Below are 8,350 nucleotides of genomic sequence, written 5' to 3' on the forward strand. Positions count from 1 at the left end.
CTTGGAAGCGACGAGCCTGAAAGAATGACACTCGGACAGTCTCTTGCAAGGACTGACAAGTTTATTTCTGCAGTCAAGCTTTTCTATAGAAGCAGGAACAAAGAGCTTAAAGTATACGGCCAGCAGAGCACATGCAGAGTTAACACATAATCAGTAAAAACATTTCAAGGACAGCGCGCTCTAAATGACTCATGGGCTTATCCCACAACCCGCTCTCACAAGTAACATCCCTATTTATTATTAACTCTTGGCGCCGAGCATAACCAAAGGCAGGAGATGTTTTTCTGTCCGCAGTGCAAAGCCGGGTACTTCTGGCCCTTTGGCATTTTCCCACGGACTTTCTCCTTTTATGGCTATTTTGCACTACCTTCCCAACATATCCTCCTTTTGTTTTTAAATTAAGCACGGCGGCTGCTAGTTGGACTCCATTGTGGGAGGCATGGAGTCTTGAGTAGAGACTTCTGTATCCTATAATCAATGACAAAAAGAGCAGGGTGATTAATACATATATAAAAATATTGCTTCCTGAAAGCCAAGCTTTAGGGTCTAGAAACAATAGGGTTTTGGTTAAAGCATCATAGAATTGAGTACTATACAATTCCCTAGGTACCCTAACTTGAAAATTAGCAACTTGTTGTTTCAACAAATTGATGTCTAAACTTGAGTTATTTGCAAGATCGTGCAAATGCACCTTAACCTTATTCCAAGGATATTCAGTGTTATTATAGGGCATGTTAGTCAGACAAAAAGAAGTAAAATTCCAGTGACAGCATATACATGTTTGGAAAGTCAGTTGCTGCATTTGATCTCCTAAGTAGATAACCACAATTTGTAACTCATTAATTCGTGTTTGTAATTGCTGATCTATTTGAGCTTGTCGAGTCCACAGATCATGAGAGTCTTTGTGCCAAGCAGTGATAAAATCATGATTTTGTATAGAATTATGTAAAGCCATACCAGACAAAGTTCCTACAGTCACAATGGAGATAAGGCTTAAGATGCCTGCAATAATCCACCCAAGGATGTGCTTAGATCGCCTAAACCCAGTTTTCAACAGTACAGAAAGAAATACAGAATCAGTCCAAGGCTCAGGTAAGTTTACAGGAAGCCATTAACTCAGATCTTTGTTTAACTAGCGCAATGCTAGCATTGTGATATGAAATGGTGTGATTAAGGCAGGTATACAATGCACATGCAGTACAATTGACAATCTTGGCCGATAAGTCAATATCAAAATGCCCTACAATAAACAAGTACGGAAGGTGAACACACGATTGAATATAGCCAGTACTATTGTATAGGAAGGTATAATTAGAAGGACGAAACACACCCATAGTCCCATAAACATTAGCAAAGTGCTCTAAAGCTGCTGGAATTTTCCAAGTGTGCCATTGCTTTGGCCCCACAATGGGGACAACAATCCTGGGTCATGGGGGTGATAAGCCCCCATTATACCAATTCAGCAATATGTCCTTATCAGTCCAGAAACTTGTCTTAGATTTATGAAAGCTTCCAAAGCTTGATCTATTAAACCAGGAGCAATTATGATGTTCCTCCTGCTCTTTAGAACAGTTTACACTGCCAGAAACAGCTTATCTGGAGTCATAGGAGTTCCAGTACTCTTCAGTGTCTGCTCAGCCTAACGAGTCATGTTTTCACTTGAGCCCATGTCAGGTAAGGATTCAGACGATGGCGTTTCCTCATTGGCTCCTCCAGGGTCATTGACGAGACCCTTCGCGTCAACTTCGTCACTTCCCGAAGGAGTCCGGTCTTGGGGTCCTTCTCGGTAGTGGACATGGCGAAGGGGAATCCAGATTTCCTCTCCATCTGCAATGACAAAACCATAACCCTTGCCTAGGATTCGTAAGATTCCTGGCAGCCACTGATTAAATTGCTTATACCATATTGGTGTATTGATTTCTAATTTGCTGTTTTTGTCTTCTGCAAAATGTCTATCTGCACGAGTATCAGAGTTATTTTTTGTTAAGTTTAAAAAATTCAGGGAATAAAGAGTTAAAGATAATAGTACTTGAGGGTTCATGGGATAAGAAGTGTATCTCCTCTTCTATATTCCCCCTTTCTGTTTTAATAAATGAGTTTTTAGGGTGCGGTGGGCTCTTTCAATAATGGCTTGATCCTGAGGATTATAGGGTATTCCTGTAATGTGTGTTATGTTCCATTCTGATAAAAATGAACGAAACGAATGTGAGGTGAATGCAGGTCCATTGTCTGTTTTCAAGACAGAAGGAATCCCCATAATGGGGAAGGTGAGTAAGAATGCGGAAATGGCGTGTTTACTGGATTCTCAAGAGACCAGGTACTGTCCAGATAAAGTTGGAAAATGTATCTATTGAGGCAAAAAGTAAAGAAAATTTTCTTTAAGGAGCAGTGAGTGAAGTCAGATTGCTAAAGGGAATTAGGTTGTTGCCCCTGGAGATTAACTCCTGAAATCGTAGTTTGTAAGTGCAGAGGGGCGCAGACGTCACAGGTTTTAATAATATGCCGTGTTTCAGTGAGAGGAATATGGTATTTAGAGTGCAATCTGTTAGCAGTGGTATGAAGATTAGCATGTTCATCATTGGCAGTTGTAAAAATGGGAGCTATGAGCCTGTCAACAGCATCATTTCTTGTGATCAGAGGGCCAGGTAAACCTGAATGAGCACGTATATGTGCAATAAAGAAAGGTTCTGTACATGAGCGAATTAAAGCTTGAGTCTGTGAAAAGAGACTATATAATTCTTCATCTAGGTTGTATGAAAAGGCGGTAACAAAATCAGGAAAAAGGGAAGCAAGGTATTTGGAATCAGTATATACGTTGAAGGATAATGGTTGAAGCGACAAAAGAGCATATAAAGCATATAATTCAACTCTTTGTTCTGAAGAGTAGGTACTGGGTAATTTCTCTTTGGTATCAGGGCTGACAATCCCTGCTATGCCTTTCTTGTTGCCATCAATGAAATAGGTGTGTGCATTGATAATAGGCTGGGATGCAATGATATTAGTTACAATGAATTTAGTACATTGTAGAAAGTCCTATAATTTTCCTTTCGGTAAATGAAATGAGATAACATTCTGAAAATCACTCAATGCCATTTGCATGGTCAGGTTATACTGTAAGGCAATTTGTAATTCCTTTTTTGTCAAGGGAACGTGTATTGCATATGGATCAAATCCAGTCAAAGTTTGTACATGGCTTCTTCCTGACATAATTAAGTGCCCTATTTTCTCAATATATGCTACAATTTTTTTTTAGACTGTTTAGTGTGTAAATATACCCATTCTATTGGGCTATGTTGAGCTATAATTGCAGTGGGTGAATGTTCAGTGGGGAATATATCTAAAGAAACTGGATGATCATAATCTAGCCGAGTTGAAAAAGATTGTTGAATGTGTTTCTCCATTAAGGCCAGTTCTTCTTTGGCCTCTTTTGTTAGCTGCCTAGGGCTATTAGGGTTGGGGGATCCCTTTAAAATTTTAAATAGATTTTGTAAGGCATAGGTGGGGATGCTGACAGATGGCCACAGCCAATTAATATCTCCTAGCAATTTTTGAAAATCATTCAGCATGCGTAGAGACTGCACAGAAATTTGAGTTTTTTGAGGTTTGATTTTAGATTCTTCTATAACATGTCCTAAATAATTAAAGGGTGCTTTCCACTGAATTTTATCTGGTGCTACAAGCAGGCCATGATTTTGAAAAGTAGTAGTAACTTCATTATATAACTGTTGCAAATAGAATTCAGATTCCATAGAAAGAAGTATATCATCCATGTAATGAATTATAAACGCAGTAGGATACTTATCTCTAATGGGTTGTAATAAAACAGATATGAGATATTGGCAAATGGTAGGGGAGTTCATCATTCCCTGAGGTAGCACCTTCCATTGGAATCTTTTAACAGGAGCCATGTGATTTATAGAAGGAACTGAAAAGGCAAAATGTTTTCTATCTTTAGGGTGCAAAGGTATAGTAAAAAAGCAGTCTTGTAAGTCAATAATAACTATAGACCATCCTTTTGGTACCATAGACAGGGAGGGCAATCTGGGTTGTAAGGGCCCCATAGGTAACATGGTATTATTAACATTTCTTAAATCTATCAACATTCATTTTCCTGATTTCTTTTTTATTACAAAAATAGGGGAATTCCACAGGAAAAATGAAGGTCCTATATGAGCTTTTTGTAATTGTTCATTAACTAATTGCATAAGAGCTGCCAATTTTTCTTTAGTTAGGGGCCATTGAGGTGTCCATATTGGGGTATCAGATTCCCAATCGAGGGGCAGCATTGTTAACTCAATGGCCCCCATTAAAAGGTTCATTTAAAGAAATTGTGGCTTTCGTTTGTTCAAGAAAATCTTATCCCCATAAATTGACTGGGATATTAGTAATATATGGTTTAAGATAAGCTACAATTTGATCAGGGCCATACACTTGTAAATAGGATGCACTGACAAAAGTTTGTGTGGCATCAGCTTTATTTACTCCTAATAGTCTAGAAGGAGCCATAACCTTACCCCAATCGAGGGGCCATTCTGCAGCTCTAATGATTGAAATGTTAGCTCCGGTATCTAACATACCTGTGAAATTTTTTCCCCGTATGCGTAAAGTAAGCATGTGTTTCCGATGTTCCTTTAATAAGGTGGATAGTGCAGCAGTAAGGTTGGTATTGCCAAAGCCTCCTTGTCGAACTTTATCAGATGCTTTCATTGGCTCGACATATGGTAAAAGTAATAATTGTACAAAATGTTCCCTTTTTTGTAAGTATACATTTCCCATTTTCACAACATTTACCATAATATGTATTTCCCTTTCATAATTTTCGTTCATAACATTGGTCAATACCATTAAACCTCTCATTGTGCAGCTACTACATCCCAAAATCAGTCCCATTGTTCCGGGTGGAATTGGGTCATAATATCCAGTGGGAATTTGGTGGGGGTTGTATAATTCTATTAGTTCCATATCATAAGGACTAGGTATATCAATGCAAGCACTCTTAGATGTAGCTGCTTGCAGCATTATAACATTAGGTTCTCCTTTTGTAGTGGGGCTAGAGGATGGCCCCATTATTATTTTCCCTGTTGTTTTTGTTGTGCATCGGGGTTCAAGGTGTTTCCATCCTTATCAAATTTAGAATGACATTCATTCAGCCAATGGAACCCCCTTTTACATCTTGGACATACTCCTGGGGGTCTGTTCTTATTAGAAGTAGTATTATTTTTTCTGGCCTGTGTTGGCATGTGGCATTGTTTTTTCATATGGCTGGGCTTCCCACAGTTAAAACATTTGGCATTAGCAGCCTTTTGTACATTAAAGGTTTCTAATGCCACCAATTTTGTTCTATGGGACATAGATCCGATATCCTTATATGCTTTCGAATATTCCATAAGAGAGCCAGTCTCTTGAACTGGTCTAAGCATGGATTTACATTCCTCATTAGCATTTTCAAAAGCAAGTTGTTTTAAAATAATATTTTGTAAAGTCACATCCTTAACAGATTTCTCAATTGCATCCTTTAATTTTCCTATAAATTGAGAATATTCCTCTTCATGTCCTTGAATAATCTTAACAAATGAACCATCAGAGTTAGTGCTATCAATCTTTGCTTATGCCTTGTAGGCAGTTTCTTTAATGAAATATAACATCTAAGGGGTAATATTAGCTATCTGTGCAATCATATCAGCCATGGCTCTTGTTCCAGTGAGTATATCATAGGTTAAATTGGCAGGGTTACTATGAGATTGCTTGTCAATCATCAGCTGTCGGGCCTCATCATTAACCCACATTTGCCATTGCAGTAATTGTTGAGGACTTAAAACCATCTTTGTTACTTGAAAAAAAATTATATGGCATCCAACGGTCAGCCCACCCTCTGAGAAATTCTATACAGTAAGGAGAAGTAGGTCCATACAGAGTGCATGCTTTCTTAAAGCTAGAAAACATGCCAAAATGTAGATTAGCCCAAGTATTTTGGCCTTGGGCAGGTTGATTAAATTGCATTGGGAAAGCGAAAGTGCAAGCAGGCATCTCCCTAGGAGGAGTGAAATGATTAGTACGAGCAAAGTTAGCAACTGCTGTTACAGGCGGAGCAGAAGGAAAAACCTTAGATTTGGGCTGTCTGTTGAATGAAATGACCTCTGTTCTAAGTGGTTTCAGTTAGACATATCCTGTATATATATGTCTCTAAGTTGTTTTTCTAAGGATTGTGTCTGATTGAGCATAACATTCTTATATTTCAAAGGACCTTGCGTATCTTGTTCCTTAAGCTCATATTCATGTAAAGATTGAATAGGTTTTACTTCCAAATCAATGTTATGTCCTTCAATTTGTTCTATGACAGCCCGTATGAGTGACCAGGTAACCCTTGCTGATATGCTCGCAAAACATTATTTTTAACCCTTTTCTATATGTCTATATTGAGTGTCCCTTTTTCTGGGAACCATGAATTGTTCCAGTAAAATATGATAGCAGTTGTTCAACTGATCTCTTGAAACATTAACACCGTTTTGTTTCAAAAAATGATGCATTATAGAAATGAAAGGAATTTTACTGCTATGTTGTCCCATCCTGCTTACCTCTTTCTGCAGCGGCTCGTCGCTTTGTTCAGCCTTCCTCTCAAGTCCCTGTTTGTGGCGCCACTTGTTGGGGATTTTTTCCCCGGGACTTGGAAGCGACGAACCAGAAAGAATGACACTCGGACAGTCTCTTGCAAGGACTGACAAGTTTATTTCTGCAGTCAAGCTTTTCTATAGAAGCAGGAACAAAGAGCTTAAAGTATACGGAAAGCAGAGCACATGCGGAGATAACACATAATCAGTAAAAACATTTCAAGGACAGCGCACTCTAAATGACTCATGGGCTTATCCCACAACCCGCTCTCACAAGTAACATCCCTATTTATTATTAACTCTTGGCGCCAAGCATAACCAAAGGCAGGAGATGTTTTTCTGTCCGCAGTGCAAAGCCGAGTACTTCTGGCCCTTTGCCATTTTCCCAAGGACTTTCTCCTTTTATGGCTATTTTGCACTACGCTTCCCAACACAAGGAATAAAGACAACTACTAACAAAAGCAAGAACACAAAACTAAATAATCCCTGAGGAACAATAAGTCTTCATTGAACTAGACCCTGTGAGTGCCCAGGTCGGGGAGTACTCTGAGGCTGACACAGGTGTGCAGGCCACAAAGGAAACAGACAACAGGATCAGCTGGAAAAGGCTTTAAACTAGAGTGGTTGATTCTTCCACTGGGCCATGGGACCATGAACCTCTACTGCTTCACTGAAGGAACCTGAGGCAGCATCTCAGAGCCCCATGCCAGGATCATGGGGCACCAAAGTTTGGGATGGTCATGGCAGTATGGCCCAGAAGTCATGCAATAACCAGCAGAAACTTTGTTAGTGGATGACAACTGGCCCTTGTAAATAATCAGCTTAAGAGACTGCCACACATGGACTAAAAGAGAAAAGGTTGTATCACAGTAATTGTACAAAAGGACCGAAATTCATCTCAGAACTTTCAAGCAATGCCCCTGCAGTCGACTAAGAGCCCACAGTGAGAACCGTCAGGCTAAGGAGCCCCTTCACTTTCTCTGCTGGGGTTGTGTGACAGGGGTGGTTTTATACCAGAAAGGGAAGGGTTTCCAGGCTCTGCCGGCAGTCAATATGAAGATCATGAGTGAGTGTGAGGGGTTTCCACACCACAGAAGGCATTCTCCCATCCTTCCCTCTCACTTATCTTAACTGCAGCAGCCAGTTCCAAGAAGTCTTAGGCAGAAGCGTCCAGATGAGATGCCGGTGCACTTCTCACCAGGCGTCTGTGGATTTGACATCTTCCAGGTGAGGTCTTGCCCTCAGGTCAGCAGATGGGACGTAATGCAGCATTATGGTCGGAGGAAGACAGGGATAGAGGACAGAGAGGATCACTCAGCACACAAGAAGGAGCCCCAGAGTGCCCTTACTGTCTGTGTCAGCAGCTCCAGGAAGGCTGTTGCCTCAGGCTCCCAAATACTTCCTGCTTGGTTTACTGAGAGAAGTGAGAGGTAAGGAGTGAGGCCAGTTGACTGAGATCAGCAGGGACATCCAAGAATCCACTATGAGTCGAAGCAGGGACCACATCCCCCATCTTGCCGGAAACTCCCCCCGAACCCCGCCCACCCAGGCCCCACCCCTGCTGTCCTCCTGGAGCCCAGATGTGCATGATAGGAAGTGACGGCCCCCATCCATGCTGGGGTGCCAGGCCATCTTTGAGAGGGCTGCTATCTTTGACAGCTACTGTAGCTGTGACCAGAGGGAGGAGTCCGAGGTCTCATCAGGGGTCCAAGTTGGAAGTGACATGAGTTACAAGTGCACTG

The 8,350-nt window shown here is 40.8% G+C and overlaps 1 pseudogene; it reads right to left on the minus strand.

Annotated features, from left to right (window-relative positions):
- Nucleotides 1–41: 41 nt before the first annotated feature.
- Nucleotides 42–7,880, minus strand: LOC113887954 (annotated as a pseudogene).
- Between the last annotated feature and the right edge of the window lie 470 nt (nucleotides 7,881–8,350).

Source organism: Bos indicus x Bos taurus, chromosome X (assembly GCF_003369695.1).
Source record: "Bos indicus x Bos taurus breed Angus x Brahman F1 hybrid chromosome X, Bos_hybrid_MaternalHap_v2.0, whole genome shotgun sequence".
NCBI lineage: Eukaryota > Metazoa > Chordata > Mammalia > Artiodactyla > Bovidae > Bos > Bos indicus x Bos taurus.